This window comes from Pteropus medius, unplaced genomic scaffold (genome assembly GCF_902729225.1).
Source record: "Pteropus medius unplaced genomic scaffold, Ma_sr-lr_union100, whole genome shotgun sequence".
NCBI classification, from domain to species: Eukaryota; Metazoa; Chordata; class Mammalia; order Chiroptera; family Pteropodidae; genus Pteropus; species Pteropus medius.
Window position 1 is genome coordinate 21,504,080 of NW_024347791.1, and position 20,315 is coordinate 21,524,394.

The 20,315-nt window shown below is 31.7% G+C and overlaps 1 protein-coding gene across 1 annotated transcript in view; it reads left to right on the forward strand.

The window, feature by feature from the left end:
- Positions 1–7,426: 7,426 nt before the first annotated feature.
- The window catches only part of SEMA3A (semaphorin 3A), a 342,875-nt gene continuing 329,986 nt past the window's right edge, over positions 7,427–20,315 (forward strand). The window contains exon 1 of the mRNA XM_039878235.1: positions 7,427–7,874. The gene's annotated coding sequence lies outside the window, so the exon portion shown is untranslated. The remainder of the gene's footprint in view (positions 7,875–20,315) is intronic.

Below are 20,315 nucleotides of genomic sequence, written 5' to 3' on the forward strand. Positions count from 1 at the left end.
AGATCTTAGGCTAATGTAAAACTTAAGAAGTAACATTTTAAAAGTTAGAAAGCTTTAAGAAAGAAAACAAGAGTGATTATCCCACCCCATGCTTATATTGTGATAGGGAAATAACGTCTCCCAAAGATGTCAATATCCTAATCCTCAGAACCTGTGAATATGTTATCTTACTTGACAAAGAGACTTTGCTGATTTGATTAAGGTTTAGGGTCTTGGAGATCATCCTGGATCTAATCCAATCTAATCACATGAGTTCTTAGAAGCAGAGGACCTTTCCCAACTGTGGTCACAGAGAGATGGCCACATGAGAATGATTCAATTCCTGTTGCTCATTTTGAAATATAAGGCTCTTTGTGCATGAATCAGAGAGAGATCTTTAGAAGCTGGAAAAGTCAAGAGAACAGATTCTCTCCTAGGGCACCAAATAAGGAACTAAGCCTTGCTGATACCTTGATTTTAGCCAAAGTTGTCAGACTTCTGACCTATAGAATTGTAAGATAATAAATTTGTATTGTTTTCACCACTAAATTATTGTTAATTTTTCACAGCAGCAGTAGAAAATACCCATGCCAATTCCATTTCATTTCATTCATGATCTCTTTCAAGGTGACCTCACATTTCCACTGCCTATCCAAAGTGCAATCATAAATTCAGAGTTTGGGGAAAACTTCAGCTTCTCTGAACAATCTTCTTCTCTTATTCATTCACTCTAACTCCCACTCCTGAACTATGGTACCTGTAGCCCATGTCATAAAATTCAACCCTAAATTGCCATCTGAAGCTTTTGTCCATTTTACTTTTGCTACCAGACTGGATTATAAACATATCACAAGTATAGTTTAAGTTTATCCTTTTTGTGTCTTCCAGTGCATCTGGAACAATGTACATTTTTACTACTCAAAATTATTTGGAGTAATATAATTAATAATTTGAATCTTTTTTTTTCTAATCCAGGATAATTTATGTTCATTTTCATGTAGTGTGCAATCTTTATGATACTTTGTGATAAAATAAACAATTGAAATACATTACAGATCAGTCTCATTTCTTTGAGAACATATGCTGGCCTCACTATTTGGAATTCACACAAAACCTGCCATGGAATTTCTCATATTGCCTTACAATACACTGAAACAAATTTTCTAGAGTCAAATATGCTAAGCTCAGTCTCATTCTGAAACTATAACTTTCATTTACATTTTTAACATTTGAATCAAAATAGCCACAAATTAGTTGCCAAACAAATCTAATTTGTTTTTAGCAATTGTAAGTGAGTCATGCTGCCAGTATTTTTGCCTTACTTGTTACAAATTGTCCCTAATTGGAAAGCACTGTAAGCAGTAAAATATGAAGAGAAAAGCCACCAGTGCTTTGAAGTTTATTGGTTACCCAAATTGAATGGATTTTCCCATATTAATTTTGATGAGCATGGAGCCTAGTTACTTTTTTTTTTTCCTGCTTCAGTTTTGTCACCTCATTCTAGTTATGGAATAAGCTGGTGATTTGAGGGATGTTTTTCAAGACTGGACCACTTCCTCAAGTAGAAGCTTTGTTCTTATAAATAAATACAATTATGTTCATATGTTTGGTAGATGAATCCAGTAGTGTGTGTGTTGAACAGAATTTCTCATGAGTAGTTTCCTCAATTCTTTGGAATTTTAGTCTTGAATTTGATCAATGGAGACAATTCAATCTGAAAAATTTTGTTTTCCCATAAACACACACTTCATCTTGCATGCATGTACTTAATTATGTTACACAAGCTTTGGAGCTATTAGCCATAGAGTTATAAATTAACTCCATTAGTTGTAAACTAACTCTTAACTATTACAAAACTTAAGGTTTCCTTCAATTTTTTTAAAACTTAGTACCAATACATGAAAATATAGTCATGGATTTTAATTTTTAATTCATAATGACAAATTAAATAAATTTAGGTCTAATATTTTCAATTTATATTTTAAGTTTTTAAATAAGTGAACTGTAGATTATATAAAAAGATTTATCTAATATTTTCTAATTTTTTTCAATTTATATTTTAAGTTTTTAAATAAGTGAACTGTAGATTATATAAAAAGAAATTTTCTATCTAAATTAACTACATATAGATTCTTCAGTTTCTTTGTAAAATGAAAAAAACTTAAGATTGCTTTTGAATATTGATAAAATTATATTTTATAGAGCATGATATTAAGCCAATTCCACTTACCCAGAAATATTAGAAATGAGATTTTACTTGGCATTGTCTGTCACAAAGTGGTCTACCATCTGCTCTAACTGCTTTGTGAGACTGAAGTTACCATCAGTGGGAACTTCTCAATGAGAGGGCATTCTTCTGGCCTGTTGGAGAGGGCTTTTGGGGTGGATGAGTGGTTAGATGAGCCTGAGGGAACTTGTGTAAACTTATTCCTTAAGGAATCACCACCTATTACTAGAAACATGGCTATGCTCAGGTAAATGCCTTTTGATCAGTGGTAGCTATAAGAGGTTCACCACTAAGAAGACGAGTTTTTTTCCAGAGTAGACTAGACCATTTGGCACTCACGCACAGCTGGAATTCTGATTCTCCACTATGGATGGAAACCTTCCTCTTCCTACACTCTAAGATATCTTTGCATATCAGAAAGTTCTGTCTTTGAGGATAGATAGCAGAGACCAGAGATAGGAATACCTACCACACTGGTTTGAGAAGTGTATTAAGTAAAGTAATGCCTCAAAGCACTCTGTGCAGCCCTAGTAATGAGGAAGTTTTCAGTAAATAGAAGTAGTCTTCCCACAAGGTTATTAGAGGAATGAACAAGTTATCATAAGTGAACAACAGAACCTGGTACTTATCATACTTAATATCTTCAATACAATCATTCATCGCTTAATGACAGGGATACATTCTAAGAAATGTGCCTATAGGTCATTTTGTCGCATGAACATCTTGGAGTGCACTTACACAAACCTAGATGATATAGCCTACTACGGACTTAAGCTATATGGTATAGCCTATTGCTCCTAGGCTACAAACCTGTACAGCATGTTATTATAATGAATAATGTAGGTAATTATAATACAATGGTAAATATGTATCTAAACATATCTATACATAGAAAAGGTACAGTAAAAATGCAGTATAAAGGATAAAAAATGGTACACCTGTATGGGGCTTTTACCAAGATTGGAGCTTGCAGGACTGGAGGTTGTTCTGAGTAAGCTGGTGAGTCAATGGTGAATGACTGTGAAGACCTAGGACTTTACTGTACACTACTGTAGACTTTATATACACTGTACCCTTAAGCTATACTAAACTTATTTATTTTTTTCCAAGCTTTTTCTTTCTTACTATAAGTTTTTTACTTCACTGTATAAACGTAAAATTTGACTCTTTTGTAATAATACAGCTTAAAACAAACATGTATATCTGTATATGAATATTTTCTTTATGATTTATTATATAAGCTTTTTTCATTTTTGTTTTCTCTTTTTAAACTGTTTTGTTAAAAACTAAGACGAAAACATATACATCAACCTGGACCTACACAGGGTCAAGATCATCTTTATCACTCTTTCATCTTCACATCTTGTCTGACTGGAAGGTTTTCAAAGGCAACAGCACACATGGAGCTGTCATCTCTGATAACAATGCCTTCTTTTGGAAAAGGACATGCCTGGGGCTCTTTCTGAGGAGGAGTTTCTCCATTTAGAAACATGTCCATGGTGGTTTACTTGATTTGTTTCTTTTTTAAATCATAGCTTTGCTTGTAATAAAGCAGGTAATGAACTATGAACATTTTGTTCTTAATGAAAATCTTTTGGTGTTGGGGTCCTTGGTTTTAAACTTTTTAAGGAGCTTGTTGAGGTCTGTAAAAGCTTCTCCTAAATCCTTTACTGTGAATTTCTTAGGGGTTCTTTTTCTTTTCCTACAGTTTCCTTCTCTCTTGCCTTTTCTTTAGCTACGTGTTCCTGTCCCAGTTCCAACAACTCCTCATTAGTCAGTTCCTCAGGAACCACCTCTAGGAGCTTTTAAATGTCACCCTCATCCACACCCAGGGTAAACTTGTTTGCTATCTAGGCCTTGTTGATTTTTACAACCTTTGTGCTATGATGTAATAATGGCTATTATGTTATCAGGTGATAGGAATTTTCAGCTCCGTTATAAGCTTATGGGACCACTGTCATATATGTGGTCTCTCATTGACTGAAACACATACAACTATAATGTTACTTTTCTCCTGAAACTCCTCCTTATAAAGTATCAGGCCATGTTTTAAACATTCACATCTCTCCCCAGAAATGTAGACAATGAGCCACAGTGCACATGATTCTGTCATATGTAGATGCTATGACAGAATGGGTAATCCAGTTTCACCTGTCTCATAAAGTAAAGCTCTCTGATATCCCATACGCTGACAATCATATACACTAAAAACAATTATTTCTACAAAATATATCTAGAATCGCATGGCTAGATAGATACTAGTCATCAATCCATTAGATCAATTGTATTATTATTATTATTGGTAGCTTGCTTTTTAAATTTTTACATGTAAGCTGAACCTCCTAAATATAGTTTAAATCATTTATTGCAATTTTTTCTGACAATGGCAACTCTAGAAATTATTTTAGCCTAATTATAAAGAAATGCAGATAAATATAAAAATAGTAAAATATGCTAAATGTCTATAAACCAAGGACAGCTTTAAATAGGTTGTTAAATGTCTTTTTAAACATTCAGTTGTACATGTGTATACATATGTGCGTGCACACACACACACACACACACACACATACACATACACACACACCATGTCCCCCAGTCAGGACCATATTAAATTCTGTGTTTTAATTTTTCTTTTTAGTATATTATGGGAAATGTACATATTATCATCAAATGTTATATATGTTATATGTCTATTAAATATGTATGTAGACATATATACACACATGTATATACATATATACACATATATACATACATATACATGTATATACACATATATACACACATTCATATAATATATATAAAATATGTATGAGGTTATATACATCTTAGGTGTGTAGTGTTCATATATCATAACTTTCTTAAATTTTCTTTTTTGATAAAACATGTGCTTTCATTTCCACTATTATTAGCAGTACTGCAGTGCACTGCTTTCTGCAAATGTCTTGGTAGACACATTCATTGCTATTTGTATGAATTCCTTGAAATAGAATTTTGGGGCAAAGGACATACACATTAATATTTTTGGTACATGTTGACTTTCACAAACCTGTTACTGACTTTTGATACCACTGGCAATGTAAACTCTTAAAGTTCGTATGGGTTTCATTCTCTATTTCTATTGTTTTTCTCTTCTGGGGTACAGCCCTGAGATGCTGTGTGAGAGTCCTTACCCGACTCCTAATCTGATGCCAGGCCTTCTTGACCATGTTTTCTCAGTAACTCTTAGCTGAGACTTTTCTTCAACCTTGATGACTATATTGCTCATTGACCACTTACACCAAACTCATAACATATTTTTAATAACTTTTTAACAAATATTATATAAAAAGTATATATACATTAATTGATGTAATTTAATTTTTTGAAAGTAATAATGCTTTTGTTTGATGTGCTAGATAATAGGCTAAGTGCTGTATATGCATTATATACAATTAAATATTATTACTATTTTTTATTTTTGCAATAGAGTTCTGAAGCTCAGAAAATCTTAATTACTTTTCAAGGACAAATAGCCATGTGCAGCACATTTGGACTAATGTCTGGAGTCATGTGATTCCAATTCTTTTTCTTTCTCTCATTATGGTAAGAACGCTTAACATGAGGAGACCTATACTTTTAGCAAATTTTAAGTGTACAGTTCCTTATTGTTGACTATATGTGCAATGTTGTAAAGAAGATCTGTAGAGCTTATCTATCTTACTTAATGGAAACTTTATGCCCGTTGATTAATAAATCCCCATTTCTCCCTCCCCTTAGCCCTCTGGTAACTACCATTCTAGTATTTGATTTTATGAGCAATTCAACTCTTGGTCATAATCTCTATATAACCACAGTAATAAACTGTCTGTATTTAAAGATTTAGAAACAAATGTAAGGCTTTGATAGCCCTTCGAAGGCACAATTTTGGAAATTAATTTACTGATATATTACTGTGTAATGAAAAATGTAAATTTAGATTTGTGTAAGTCTAGGCTAATCTTATATATTTTTAGCAAACATCATTTTTGGATTTCATAATAAAAGGTTATTATTTATATGTTTTTCTTATAATTATTTCAGGCATCTTCTAAGAGTTTTCTAATTAAAAATACATTCACATACTCATGAAGAACTAGGAATTTAGATAAGCTTGTAAGGAAATATTTTCTGTACTTATTTGACAGGCTATTTTATTCAATGTATATCGAATAGCTGTTATGGCATAACAAAATACTGTAAATTCAGTGCCTGAAAATAACCATCAGCTCAGTAAGCTGGAGTTTATCTGATATAAGCTCACTCCAGCTTCTGCAGGTTGGCTGGGGTCATTGACCTAGTCTAGGTTCAATTGAGACAGCTTATCCAAGCAGCTCTGTTCCACATATTTCTATTTCTCATTGCCTTTCTGGGACCAGTGAGTTAGCCCAGACATGTCTTTCATATGGCAGTGGCAGAAATGCAAGAGAGTAAATGGAAACACATAACATTTCCTAGGTTTGGAACTGGCACACCATTATCTTTGCCTCATTCTATTGGCCAAAGCAAGTTTCATATCTAAACTCATAGCCAAGGAATGGAAATAAAATCAGTCCACTTTGTGGGAAGAATTACATCATATGGAAAAGAGCATGAAAATGAAAAGAAAGGGGGAACCAAGGCCACTAAAGCAACCTACCACGATAACAATTGCATTTTCTTTGAAAAATACATTTGAGTTCCAAACTAAAATATTAGACTATATTATTAACGGTAACATCATAGAAGACATTGAAACTTTCTAATTTCCTGAGGGAGGAAGGAGATGCTGCAGACGTCTTGGTTTTTGGTCAGGTATTTTCTTCCTATGAAATGATATTGCTCATGTTCTTTGAGAACCTCTTATGCATTTCTCTGGGTTCAGTTTTCAGCACTAAAACCTCTCAGTGAGTGACTCATTAAAGTAGTCACTGCTATATCCACCCACTCAACCTCATGCCATGACCTCCAAATCTGTGGCTGCTGCATCACAAAAGCATGAAAACTGTAGAGTCCGGAATTTCTGTTCAACTTTGGTGCCAGAAAATTAAGTCTTAAAGTTTAAGAAGAGCATTTGAGAGTAATTGTCTGTTAAGAAAAATAACTTGATTGCTGGGGAATTTGATCCTAAGGTAACTATTACTCACTCTTAGTGAGTAAGTGGAAATTGGAGGAGGGAATCAGCCCAAGAATATGACTGAAGATAGAAAGCCGGAAATATCTACAGCAGCTGAGTGGGTGAACATATTTTGTCTAAAAAGATAAGGCAGCTGAACAGAGAGTGAGAAGACATGAGCCAGATTTATATACACAAATAGAGGAAATAATCTCTGAGTATCCAATTTGGGAAGAAGTGGGGGAGATAATAGTGCTCTGAGTAGCTAATGATGAGAGAACAAAGAGGTTAAAGATGCCTGAGATAGGTCAGTAATGCTTCCAATGTATCACAGGAGAGTTCACTGTAGTCAGAGAAAGATATTCTTTTTTGTTTGTTTTTTTACACTAGTTTACCAAGAAAATTCAGATATTGGTGAAGGTTCAAATATGAAAGACTTATGTACGTTTGCTTGTGTTGGTTTTCATAATATTTTAAAACATAATCCATGGAACAATCTTTGAAGTAACAAAGACAAAGAGAAGTATTCATCAAGAAGAGGACTTTTAGCAGGTAATTGGGAGAACACACTACTTCTGAAAGGCACATGACTCTGCTTTGTGTTTGATTCTAAGTGGAACTTTAAACAATTTTAAGAAAATTATTAACATTTGTATATTCTTACAGCCAAAGTCTTCAAATGATCTAAAAGCAAAGCAAGATATCTAATCAAGTGTATACTAATTTTTTCAAATTCACATGTACAGAATATTAATTGTTTCTCAATTTTTGTGGGGGATAGGATTTGTCTTTATATAAATAACCGAGTATCTATAATTAACAGTTGTATGTTTTAATATTTTATTTTCTCATATATTATATATAATTTGACATTATGGTCAAAACAGTTAAGACCTAAATAACTAATTTCACTTAAAAATGTAAACGTTTGTGTCACAGAATTACTTTTTTAAAAAAATCTAAATATTCTGCATTAGGGTAGAAACTAAAGATAATTAAAAATTCTGGATATTATTAATATAACTTTAAATTCCACTTATTCTAAATGTCTCATCTGTCTTCCTCTCCCATATTCTGTACTCTTGATAAAAGTCCATGAGACACGTTACACATTGTTCGATAGTAACCATCAACATGCTGACATAGGTATATCTGATTCTGTAATAATGTTGTGAAGGAACAAAACAATAAAGAAACAAGTATTATTAGAAACAGGTTCTGCTAATAATTACTTGTTTAATCTTGTGAATGATTTTCCTGTGAGAATGCCAAAAGCAGAATTCCATAGATGTTTCTATGTGTGGATATCTGTGTATATGTGTGTGCACGTGTGCCCTTGTGCATATAACAGGACATGTGCACATGTAAATATCACCTTATGTGCACATCTATGTATATGTGTTACATAAGTTGCATATATATGTTATCTATTATCTATCTATCTATCTATCTATCTATTATCTATATTCATCTTATATGGTTTAGGTAATACTATTCAGAGTTTTTGTTATCATAGAAAACCCTGCTACCCTCAAAAGCTCTACCTCTGGCTGGGACCATGCTGTAGTAACTTGTGGTTTATAAAATCATCTTCAGTATATTTCTTCATCTTTGTTACTAAAGAAATTACATATATTACAACTTCATCTCTATGAATCTCAGTTTCCTTCTCTATAAAATGAAAATAGAAATATATACTGTAAAAGTATTTTTGTGATATAACCAAAGTAACACATATTAAAAACCTTGAAAAAGCAAATGTTTACAGTTACAAATTGAAATAAAGAACTGAAGAAAAAAATGTTTACCCATGACTAAAAGAGGAATTCAAAATAGAAACCAAGTTTGTATGTTTTTAATTTTTTAAAATTGTTCTTAAACCCTAGCTACTCTAAGTTTTAATGGAAATTATAATTTACTTACAATTTCCATAGATATTTCATATTTTATTTAAGGAGATATCTATTAAACTGTATAATTATGGGGGAAACCTATACATAAATACATAATGTATTGGCATATGTGTGCACATAGTCCTGATTCTCTGATAAGGCTTTGGAACTGTGGAGTGTGTGTACCATGGTATGAGATGAAATATATGATAAGTAATTTGCATGTGTTACCGCATTTAATCCTCATACATTCTTAAACACAGCTTTCATCATTTCATCCTTATACTCAAAATCTGCAATGTTTCCTTTGCCTGAATATAAGTTAATAGCTGGTTTCTTAGATTGCCATTCTAGGTTCTCAAGAATCTGGCCGCAACCTACTTTTGCAAGATTATCTTTTACTTCTGTTCAATAAGATTCTGTGCTTCAATCGCACTAATCTATCAGTGCCATCCACAATTACACAGACAGCATCCCCACCTGTTATTTTATAGCTTTCTTCTATTTTATAGCTTTCTTCTGTATTTGGGATGGCTTTCCAGGTTGACCAAAAATTGTACATCTTGCATCATTTACATAACAGGTCTAGCCTCTTAACTCAGAGTATTTCTGGATCATTCTAGCCTATGATCATCCCACTGTCATCTGAAAAATTAATATCTATATTACTAATTTTAATTAGTTGAAATTATTAGTTAATAATTAGTAATACAATTTGATGTTGTTTCCTGTTAATAAAGATTGAAGTAATTTATTAATATGATGAGGCTATTAAGCTGGTAAATTGCAAATTTTTATAAAGTAATAGTCTCTGAGTTATTTTACATTATTCTTTTTTCCATACACGTACATATTTCCAACTTATGGAAAATGAAAAACAACATCAGATGATGAGTAAAATATTATATTATTACTTAACGAAAGGTAGTGTTATAATTTCTTATAACTAGAAATGCCATATCATAGCGTCTGAGTAGCAGGAACTCAAGAAAAGCTCTTTGCTTTGAAATACTAATAGTTGGTACTGAAATGTAACTGTATAGTTTTTTTAATACAAATTTAATATGTAGTTCCTCAATACCTCTACCTCTCACATTTTTTTTTTACTTTTACCTCTACAGTTTAGTCTCCCACAACAGCCAGAATGATCATTTTAAATGTCAATATGATCATTTAATTTCATTGCCCCAAAACTCCAATGACACCCTTTCATAGTTTACAATAAAATACAAACTTATGACCTTCATGTTTGACTCCGAATACCTCTGACCATTCTTCCTGCTGTTCATTTTACCTGAGCAATGCCAGATCCCTTGCTGCTTCTTGAATGTGACAAGTCATATTTCATTACAGATATTAGTATTGCTCATCCCTCACCTCTCATCACGTATCTCCCATTCTTACAGAAGACTTCCCTGATCAGCTCTTTATTCAATATCCACTCACACTGCTTTATTTCTCATTATGACACTTATTATTACTACCTAAAATTATATTTTATGTTTATTTGGTCACATGTTTATTATATATCACCACTTAACAGAATGACATACTTGTGAATGTATAGTCTATGGTTTGTTCGCTATTTTATTCACAACAGCTAGATTACCATCTGGCATATACTAAATATTCAATTATTCTATTTTGAATAAATAAATTAATATTTTAAATACCTAGATTAGAAGCATATACATGTCCTTTCTAGTTTGCAGAATTAGGATGTTGAATATATTTTTTAAAAGACTGCCTGGTCCAAGCATCTAAAGACAAGACGTTTCTTTTTTTTTTTCTGTCCCAGACCTGCAGCTTCTTAGTGAGTCTCATAAACACTCTACATCTGTGTCTCTTTATGAAACTGATAAATATTACTTGCCTTTGTTCTTGTCACTTGATCTCATGAAATTGATGAGCAAAATAATTTAAATACTTAGTCATTTTCAGCAGTACATTATTATTGATTCCTGTACATGACTAAGAAATTATTCTTCTATTTGATTTCAAAGAAAGATGATAATGTACATTTAGTAAAAAATCCCTTAGAAATATAGAGGATTTTATACAGAACACAGGATATTAAAATACATTTTTTAAAAAAAGTTCCCAGACATGCTAAACTTGTAATATGTCTGGCTCTGAGCTGGTTTGAGGTTTTACTTGGAATTACAAATATAGGTTTGTGTGTTTTATATGTCCATCTCTGTAATTATTGATTTCCATTGGGAAACAATTTTGGCAAAGAGGTTTTATTGTTTTTGGTGAGAATAACAATGATATAATTCTAAGTGAGATGAATTAACATTATACTCTAGTGATATCTTCAGTTTCTGGGTTGGATACATATTTAAAAGAAAATCTAAAACTAAAGAGACATCAATGAGATGTAGAGTCTCTCTCTCTCTCTCACTCTCAATGAGATTTGAGTCTTTACAAATACAAAGAGAGAGAGTGAGAGAGAGAAAGAGAGAGAAGCTGGCTATATAATAACCAAGGTAAGATCAATACAACCCCCCCCAAAAAAAAAAGTAAACGAACAAAAACGAACATCTTACCTAAATGTTTAAGTTTCTAAAAAAATTATAATTAGTGTAAATTTTTAGTAGCAAGTTCTTCCTATTATTATTTGACCACATTTCTCAGATAAGATTGGATTCAATGTTTTGAGAATTAAAGAAAAGTCTCTAAATATATAATCCATGGATTTTCATTTTGTCACAAGATTGTGGAAGTATAATATGACTTTAAGATGCTGTCTAGAATAAAGGAAAGATAAAACTAACAAATCCAAATAAAAATTCTGACACAGTGATATGATATTTAAGTCATCCACAAAAATAACTGCCTTTTTTTTTTATCCTCATCACCCTCATTAAAAGATAAATAAAATGCTTTTAATTGCAATTCATCTACAGAAGACAATGATTTAATTTTGTGAGTTGAACATACAGGTCACCTTCTATTGGGTTGAAAAAAAAGGGGAGTTTATATAATGAAAAAATACTGTGTTCCAGTCACGAACTTACTGTTTTGTTGAGTGAGATTCATTAAAAGTACAATAAATAAATATTCATTATATTCTTGAACTTATAAAGAAAAACAGACATTTTGAGGTTCCTATTTTTAAAAATATTATAAATTGTTATCTATACATAAACTTAAATACTTTGTATTTAATTTTTCATAGTACCTATAGCATTATATCATGCTTCCTTATTTTCTTGGCTAAACCGTAAAGTTCTTAAAAGCATTTACTCTCCCTTAGTTCTGTTTTTATTTTTAGTACTTTCCATAGAGTACGTGTTAAAATTACACACATTTGGTGAATGATTCTAAAAAGGTTCAGTATTTTATAAACCGAAGATTTCTTAGAGACCTTTTTAAATAAACAAGAGTATAGGTTTGATTATGGGAAATCACATGACCTCCAAATAATTAAGTTCAACCTCTTTAGCCTAATCATTATTCACATTTGGTTTTCAGTGCACATTTCTAATATGATCTCTACCTATATGTACATATGTCTTATTATTTCAAACGTATTTCTTGCTTTCCCTCACACACATATATATATATACATATATATATATATGTATATATATATATGTGTATATATATATATACACACACACACACACACACACACACACACACATATATGTGTGTATATATATATATTTACACATATATATGTGTGTGTGTATATATATATAATTTCTATTTCATTTTATCTGTCTGGAATGTTGTTTATCCTCTACAGGTCTTATCAAAAGCTTAAACTTTTCTTAAACCTTAATTCAAATCTAGTCTTCTGAAATAAGTAGAATAGTTGCAGATAGTTAGACTAGATCACCATCTTTTCTGAAACATCCATGGCAAATCTGTCCTTTTTATGCCCACATAAAATTTTAGCAAAATTATTATTTGGCAGTTATATTATAAGAAGTTGTGTTTTATTTATGCATATACCTTAGCTCTTTAATTATATTTTGAGATTCTTAAAGACATAAATAAACACTATGTAGATTATTTCTGAGAGTTTACCAGCTTAGGTTAAGAACATTTCTTTTTAAAGGCAATTGTATATAACCAAAAATAAATCAAATAGCACTAATTTGACCTGTTTCTTTAGATGGAAAATTAAATAGAATAAATTATGAAGACATCCCCATAACTGGTAATTCTACACATAATCTACATATTTATTTATGATTAGAAAACATTTTTAACTCATACTCTACCCACAGTTCTTAGAGGCATTTTGCTATCAATTACTTTATATATTCTTGTAGATACTGTCTGAATGGAGAGAAATAGGAGAAAGCAGTGCTAGTAGATTCATATATGTATTTCACAGAGTTATTGTCAAGACCTCTAACAAGTTGCTTAAATTCTCAGTACTTCAAATTGCTTAAAAACTAAACTTGGAATGAGATGAGCCTACCTTATACATTTTGTTGTTTTGTGTTTTAATGATTAAATTAGTTACATGTAAACTGTTTAGAACATTGGTCTGCTTAAGAACAAACTCTCAATAATTTTCTGCTATCATTAAATGAGTATTTGATGAAAACTCCTAAATAACCAAGTAAATAACTTTGAATCATCATTTTCATATGGTTAATTTTGGAATAACAATTTACTCGCTAGTATGCCTGTCATCTTAAAATGTCTAGAAAATGCCATGTAGATTATCATTGAATAGAAAGGCCTTGTCAGTTGTTGTTTATGGATGAACTAAGTGACTCTCTTGAGAGAACCTGAAATAATTCTGCCTCGGAGTGCTCATCTGTTGAGGCAGAAAGAATATGTGTTCCATGTTCTTGCTTGATTGAGCGTGAAGCATGGTTGTAACCTACAGAGTCATACATGGGGAAATGAGAATTGAACAACAAGGATACATTTTCTATTATGGTGGTTTGCTCAAAAACTTAATTGATTATAGTAGATTAATAAAAAAGAGTAATTTACTGTGTTAGTAAATGAATATTGATCATGTCATTATAATTTACCATTTTAATATCACATTTTTGTACCACTTATTAGACTTCTAATTGTTTGTTGAATGCCAATTTCTCCACTAGACTATCAGATTTATAAAATGATGATGTAGTTTTGCTTTATTCAAACCTATATTCCATGGGTTTAATTCAGGTCCGTGGCACTTATTAGGTTCTTAGTAAATATTTAATGAAGCATATTTTTATTGTAGAAGCACTATAATGTATTACTGACTAATTGAAAAACTATATTATTGGGTATAGTGAAATTAATAATTAAAAGAGGAGGTCATGTCACATAATTAGGGCAAGAATCTTTGTTTTTATTCAAAATAAAGATTTGTCTGTCTATGATAGCTTCAATGCAAGCTTCAGAAGTCAATGGAAGGTCTTTATTTTTTTTCCTGGTAAATAGAATACTCAAATAATTTAGTTAAATGGTGTTCGTGATTCTGTTAGTTTAATTTTTCATAACCATGTTATAATAACTCAAGTGTAAATTATGATTTAAATGTTACAATTTCATCTTATTCAAGATAAAATATTTCCAATAGGAGCTGAAATTCATATTGATCACAAATGTGTTATTTATTTACAATCTCTTAGAATTATTTATTAAACTCAGAGATGCCTGTGTAGGTCTCCATATCTTAGAGTCGTAACTGGTTCTGATTATAAAAATAACTATAAGTATATAATTTATTTAGGAATAACTTTAGAGTGATTCTGAAGTTGTTTCCAAAAGTAAGAATATGAAATTGTAATAAGGGATAACTAGAAGTCAACACAATAAAAACTGGTTGCCAACATAAATAAGCATATCAACAGAACAAATGACAATAACAGAGTATGAAGAATAATCAAATCTAGTTTGAGAAAGAAGAATCTTTCCAAAAGTGAAGGCTTGATTTAGTGAGTTATAAGAAATAAGGGTTTGAAACCCATATTCACCATTTTGGAGCTCTGTGATTTGGAACAAGTTACTCAAACACTCTCTGTGTCTTTTCATTTATAAAATGGACATAATTGTAATAAATTTGAGAGCAAAAATCCAGTGCTCTCAAACTTAAACTATTCTGAGCTATAAAGTCACCAAAATATTACTCTGGTATTCTTTTTGTTCTAGTTAGAATAATCTTATTATTCTGGTTCCTAACTCTAAACAGTTACATGCTTTATAAGGATGTTTTGGTCAGCGATAGACCACATATATAATAGAGATTATAATGGAGCTGAAAAACTTCTATCTCCTAGTTATGTCACTATCATAACATTGAGTACAATGCAATACTAATGAGTTTGTGGTGATGCTTGTGTAAACAAACCTATTGTGCTGCCAGTTGTATAAATGTACAGCACATTCAATTATGCAGAGTACATAATACTTAAACATGATAATAAATAATTTACTTACCCATTTATGTATTTTCTATACTTTTTATCGTTATTTTAGGGTGTACTTTTTTTAAAAAAAAATGCTTTAAAACAGTATGCCTTATTGCACAATCAACAGCCTCATACAACTTGTCTATTGATTGCATCATTTTCTCTTGTGCTTTAATCTCATGTTGTTTTGTACAGTAACATGGAGTACAGATTTGTAGCCTAGGAGCAATAGGCTATGTAGCCCAGGTGTGTAGTGGGCTATTCCACTAGGTTTGTATTAGTATACTCTCGGTGTTCCCACGTTGACAAAATTCTCTAATTACAGATACATTTCTTAGAGCTTATCCCTTTTGTTAAGTGGCACATGACAATGGGTGGGGTTTCCTTTCAAGCATGAGAGTTTTGGTAAACTGGGTAAACTGGGTAAGATAGTGTTCTCTCCAGCATGGAGGCTAACTGGAACTCTTTGGTACATATTCTTTCGTGTCATGTTATTTATTTTCCTGTGAAACAAACCCCACCCGAAGCCTCTCAGTTCTCCCTGTAGGGTCGAACTGACTCTTTTACCTATATCTCTGCACCTGATTATTATTATATAATTGTCATTTTTTTTGTTCTTTCTGTAATGCCATAGCCGGAGGTAATGATAAGACAATAACCTACCGCTGGCCAGTGGGTGTGCTTAGTGCACAGCATAGCTTCGATTAAGAATTATAACTCTACTTGAAGGCATTCTGTGTTTTTTAAGAGATCTCATTCTTGTGGTTAAAAGAATGCAAACTATTCTACAGTTTCACATCTTTTTCCCCCCTTATTCTTTTTTTTTCTTTTTTTCCCTCTCCTTCTTCAAGGTCTCTGTGTCCTTAGGGCATGCCTGACCTGAAAAGTTTGTTCAGAATTTAGTAAGTTATTTTGGTTCCAAAAGTTACCCTTGATTCTGTTTTCCTTTTTCTTACATAATGAATTTTGCTTCTGATCCATAATTATGACTCAAAAACAAATCAAAACAAAATATAAGAAACAGCAGCTTAGTAATATTAGTAGAAAATTGGATTTTTCTATTCGAAAAGATAAACACAGGGTATTGGATCACACAACAAATTAATATTGGGTGATAAACTATTTTGTTTCTTACACCACACAACAATATACCTTTTCCGTGACTAAAATAATTAAATATAAAAATTCAAATGACTATAATATTAGAAAAAAAGAATAAATATAGCTTAAATTCAAAAGACTGACAGATTTCTAAGATTAAATAACAAGAAGTTATTTCAAAAAGTAAATACTTGATAACAGAAAATTAAAATTTTTCATTTGAAAAAATTATTTTACATATTTAATCTCTATATGTCCTGTCCTTATTTAATCAATCTCGAGGATACTAAAGGTGTTGTTCATATCTATATGTACGGTAATAGAAATTATAACCCATTTAAAAATATCTAGATATTACATAATTTTAAATGGTAATAAACTAATCACATGGTAACACAAATATGTACTTCAATGAAAATATATTTCCAAAGCAAATTAGTAAGGAAATAGTATTGTTTTATATTTTGTACATTTCCTAAATACCTAGCTTAGTAGATGGTTTCTTATATCTGAATTTACATTTTATTTCTGGTGACAGCATCCATCTGTAGCCTCTGGAAAACTGTACTCTACACTCACCATAAATGGGAGTGAAAGAAGCAAATTACATCTTCACATTATTTTGAAAGTAGTTTTGACCATGCAGAGCACCTGAAAGTTTTTAAAGAAACATAGGGTTCTCTATATCAAGCTCTGAGACCCATCGTCCTACTTTTATCAGGGCCATATCAAGAGGTGGGATTAATAATAAGGTCACAAAAGCAGCACAATTACTGTATAATTAATTAGGACTACAATTGATTTGAAAGTGACTGTTGCAAAGTTCTCTAAGCCATAAAGCTTTTGTTATGCAGCCATTCAAGTTAAGTTAATTACATTAATTAAATAAAAACTATGTTTACATTGTAAAATTGAATACAAAAAAGATACAAAATTATATGTTTAACATAGTCAATTAAAATATGTACAGTTACATTTTTTAAAATGATTAAAAGATAGATCTAAATAAAGCTGTTAAAACTTTTTTAAAAAAAAGGCTGGAAAATAATCTAGAAGAAAATGCACCCAAAATTATCAACTATTGCTTTTGGGATATGGATGTGTATTTCCAAATGTCCAATAATGAAAGGAGTAAGACTTTAGTCTCCATCTCCTGGGCTATCGTGGAATTTTAGGGCAGCGGACTCTTTTCTCCCAGAGTTCCTATTTCTTTCACCTAATGAATCAATTCTTTGTTGGTAAGAATTAGGTCCATAGTAGCCATTTCCCAAATAATTCATTTCCGTTATCTTTGATCAATGGAATTTTCAATATGGTGTGTCAGGAACTTGTCATATGATGTGACTTTGCTGAAAGAGAATTTCAGCAGATGTCTGTAGACTGACTCTCCCACTGCCACTTTGTTTGGTTTCTGAGGCAGCTTGATGACCTGTGGCAGGACATGTCATCCATTTCCTTCCTCCAGCTGTTGCTCAGTGGTACATTCCCACACTACTGTTTAGTTTGTAACTTTTTCATTTTTTCCTCATCCATTTGTACTACAGTGTATTTCTTACCTAGATAAATAAATGAATATTTCTTTCGTGTAGGTACAGTGTGGGGCTCTGTCTGTTCAGTCCCTCAAGTAACTCACTGTCCAATGCTGGGTTTTCAAAGAGTGTTTCTCCAACACCTGGTGGATTTCCATAACAAGATCTGCAGGCAGATTGATTGCTTCTGAGGAAACAAATAGGAAGCACATCTAATGTATAAGGTTTTGGATATAAGAATTAATTTGATTTTTCAGAGATATCTTGTGCTATTTTAATTGTTACATTCTTAAAATGTGTTTAACTACCACTGAGTTGGTTAGCTTGCTTCAACTAACATTCCTTTATAGTATAGTTTGTTTCAATGAACTCATTTTTGTGTACTTGGACAATTACTTTGTTGTCTGAATTGCATTTTCATCTTTATTGTGTTATGTTGTTATATGTACCCCTAATGTCAAGAGAAAATGGATAAATATATCACAGATAATTGATGGAAATGTAAAATTACCTGTTAAAATACTGCAGTTTCATGGAAGGATGTAAATACCAATAGTTAACAGAAAGGTATTATGAATACAGAAAGAGATATTGGGACATGTGAAACTTCAAGTATATGAATTTTCACAAGAAGCCATAATGAAAGGTGGGATTAGAAAGTACAATAACTATTGTCTCACAGCAATATAATTGCCCTTGATCACCATCACATTCATTGTTATACAACTGTCAAACAACATCCTGTATCTTTCTGATATTTTCAGAGATTATCTTCAGACCTCTCATTCTTAACCACTGAATATACCACCCAAAAATACATGCTCATTATTAACAAACAACAACAAAAAAAGTTAAATTATCTTCAAGAACTTATAAAACTATCATATAAATAGAAGGAAGGATGGTCTAGAGCCAAGTTCACCTTCAAAGTTTCTCTTGCAGGATTCTGTGTCTAGAAAGCAATGAAGAAAATAATCTCCTGTCTCAAGTCCTTTAGTTAACCTCCCAGGCTTAACCTTAAAGGTACTTTTTTGACTCTTTTGATGATGTTATTTGTATCCACATGATTTATCACTAGAAAGTTTTCTTGGGATTTTCCTTGTTGTTCAATGCACTTTTCCAGAAGGCTTAGCTTCCTACTCTAAGTCATGAGATTCATCATTATCTAGGCATCATTAATAGTAAAAGTCCTTCCTTGGATGTGGTTCTATAGTGTAGCAGTTAGCACATCTGCTTTATATGCAGAAGGTCCTGGGTTCACACCTCAGTGGAGCCACTGTCCATGGTCTACGGCCATGCCACCCTGAACAAGCCTGATGTCTGATCTCAGAAGCTAAGCAAGGTCGGACCTGGTTAGTACTTGGAAGGGAGACCGCCTAGGAAGACGAGATGCTGTAGGCATAAATAATAATAATAAAAAAAATCCTTTCTTGACTCTCCTATTTTATATTACTACTTCTCTCTAATGATGCCTATTTGTTATTTTTTTGCATATAGATTATTGCTTTATATTTAAAAAACCTAACTCCCATGCTAAATAAAGATAGATATATTTATTTGCATTTATACATTAGTGATAGAATCTCTTCTATTATGCATAGCTTTTCATTTTTATTTTTTTGTTTTGCTATTTTTATTTGTTCCCCTCTACCATTTAGGAATGTTATAATCACTGGTTTCTACTTTGTGTCATGTCTCCAATTTAATATAAGTATTCTTTCTTCCAAGTTGTAAAAGTTCCTTAAGTCCATTTAGCTACAACTCCTTGAAATAAACTCAGCATTTCATGAGAACATGTTCCTAGTTTAGTCATCTCTCCTTTGGATCATCATTTCCAGTGGATCGCTGAGCCGCTGAGGGTCTCCTTGGTGACTATTTCAGAAATTATGAAAAACAGCTTATTTCTTCCCAAGTTATAGTCATTCCAAGCTTCAAGAGCTCCTGCTTATTTTTAGTTGTTTTTTTTTTTTACTAGTTTTTCATATCCACCAGGAACCAATTAACAGTTATTAACACCAACCTTTAAAAGTCAATTAGTTGTAATCTACCCAAAATTCAGAGCACAAGATCTCTAAGAATGATACAAAACTA